General features: G+C 44.0%; 1 non-coding gene across 1 annotated transcript; it reads right to left on the reverse strand.

The window, feature by feature from the left end:
- Positions 1-1,886: 1,886 nt before the first annotated feature.
- Positions 1,887-1,974, reverse strand: LOC135576238 (U6 spliceosomal RNA). The gene has a single exon (XR_010467840.1). It is a non-coding gene; the product is annotated as a U6 spliceosomal RNA (small nuclear RNA).
- Between the last annotated feature and the right edge of the window lie 262 nt (positions 1,975-2,236).

Consider the following 2,236-nt stretch of genomic DNA (forward strand, 5'->3'; position numbering starts at 1 on the left):
TACCTGGTGCGTGTATATGATAGTCCGGTGCTTTTCGGGCTGTTTTCCAGTCCCCATGTGAGACTGATATTTTGCTTAGACAGTCCCAGGAGTTCCTTATTGTCCAGTTGTCCTGGTTTTGTTGAAAAACAAGTTTCTCTTTTAGTGAATTTGCCTGTCAGCTAAAGCTCCATATTATCTGCATTTTCCTGGAGAACTAGATACATGTATTGGTAAACATAGCAACGGAATGCGAGGTTATTGATAAGCATGGACGGACATCGGGGCAATGAGAAACAAGTGACCAAGAAACTGACCAGCTATGTATAACATTCATTCACAGGAATACTTCATATAAAAGTGGGAGATCACAAGGATCTCGTCCCTTTTCCTTTCTTCTTTTCCCTTTTCCTTATGGCAACATTAGAAGAGGACCTTGCAGGTCGTCCCTGAACTGAAGCCTGGTGAGAGACTGAATCCAGCTCCGGTTGGCTGCAGAGTCCAGTCCAGGACTTTGGGTGCCGGCTCTGCAGTTGTTGAGACTTTCAAGATTGGTTTTGTATATTTTGTATTATTTTCTCTATTCTTATTAGTAGCATTAGTAAAACATTTTCAATATTTCCAGCTCTCTTCTCTCTGTCCTTCTTTCCCTCCCAATCACCTGTCCTGAGTGGGAAGGGGGGAGAGGAGGGGCAAAAGAGAGAAGTGGGGGGAGGAGAAGAGGTTAACAATACATCTGCCAGGGTTTTCTTTTCACCCCGCAATCTAAAACCTCGACACCAGTAAACTATGGACTCTAGTAGCATTCAAGAATGTGTAGCATAGGCTCCAGACAGCAATCTCTTCATAGGTTATTTTTTTTTTCACCAAAACCTCATCCAACACACTCCACTACGTAGAAAATCCAGCCCTAACACTTCCTGTTGCTTTTGCAGACTTTCTCCATGGGAATTTAATTTTTACGTCTTCTCACAAGACGGATTTGGTACCTGTAAGTAACTTAAGTTGTATTTGAGCCTGGAAAGTACCTGAAAAGGGATGGAGAAGCAGATTGTATCTCATTAGCTTTTATATTCTTTAAGAGAGAGGCACAGAGCACAGGCAGAGTAGCCTCATTTGCGCCAGTTTGGTTCAGTGTCCTGGACAGCAGGAGCGGACCAGGCACAGCTGGAGCTGCAGATGTGCCCTGGGAGGTGAGGACACTCTGCTGCTGTGGTGGCATTTACCTGCTTGCCAGGGTGTTTGTGGGAGAGAGAAGGTGCCACGGCAGGACCTATTGGCCTTGGAGATCTTATCTCCAATGATTAGCTTGGCCCCGCTGTCCTGCTCTGCTCACTATCCTGAGCCATCTGTCAATCTGCTACTTCTATTTCAAATTCAAACAAGGGCTTGTTTTTCCTAAAGCTTATCTGCTTTTTCTGACCAGACTAGATGGTCTACGTCCAGCAACCAACCTTGCACCTCTTTTGTTACAGTTCAGTCTCCTTCCAGGGTCAGTCGCATTTGTCCCCTCCAGTCACTGACTACACCAGCAGCAGGGGCTTATGTGCCCGAGTACAAGGCAGGTTTATTTAACAATAAATGAGATCTGCAAAGTTACATCTACCAGTATTCCCTGTTTTAATGAAATTTATTTATTTTATGGCTCGTTCAAGTTTTCCAATACTGTTTTTATAAAAATGGAGATATATTTTATAAAAAACAGAGATATATTTTCTAGAAGCAGAGATAGAGCTCAACATTTAGGTAAAAACCTTTATTTCTATTTAAAACTCGATGTGTGTTTTCTCTCCCTCTTGGAACACCCATTTTTGAGGTGTAATTAAAAAGTAATTTAAAAAGTCAGGGCTTGTTTTCAGAGGTGGTTTCCACATGATTCGGAAGGAAAACTTCCTGGTAACTTGAGATAAAATATGGAACGCTTCACAATTTTGTGTGTCATTCTTGCACGAGGGCCGTGCTAATCTTCTCTGTATTGTTCCAGTTTTAGTGCAGTGGTTGGGGCTGTGCTGGGTGGCACATGCTGTGTCAAGAGCTCCAGAATTCATTGAGTCTTCCAGTGATTTTAGGTTGCCCATGTTGGGAGGAATCCATGATTACTTTAGTCCCTGTAAACCAGTGTCTCCTGAGACTAGTCAGGGGTGCTCACCCTGGTCTTGCCGCCTCTGGCCGGGGCAGCTCTGCTGACAGTGAGCAATGCGCCCAGCAAGATAAACTGGGCACAAAGTGCCAGTGAAAGGTGGGGAATCTATGGAGA

Source organism: Columba livia, chromosome 23, assembly GCF_036013475.1.
Source record: "Columba livia isolate bColLiv1 breed racing homer chromosome 23, bColLiv1.pat.W.v2, whole genome shotgun sequence".
NCBI classification, from domain to species: Eukaryota; Metazoa; Chordata; class Aves; order Columbiformes; family Columbidae; genus Columba; species Columba livia.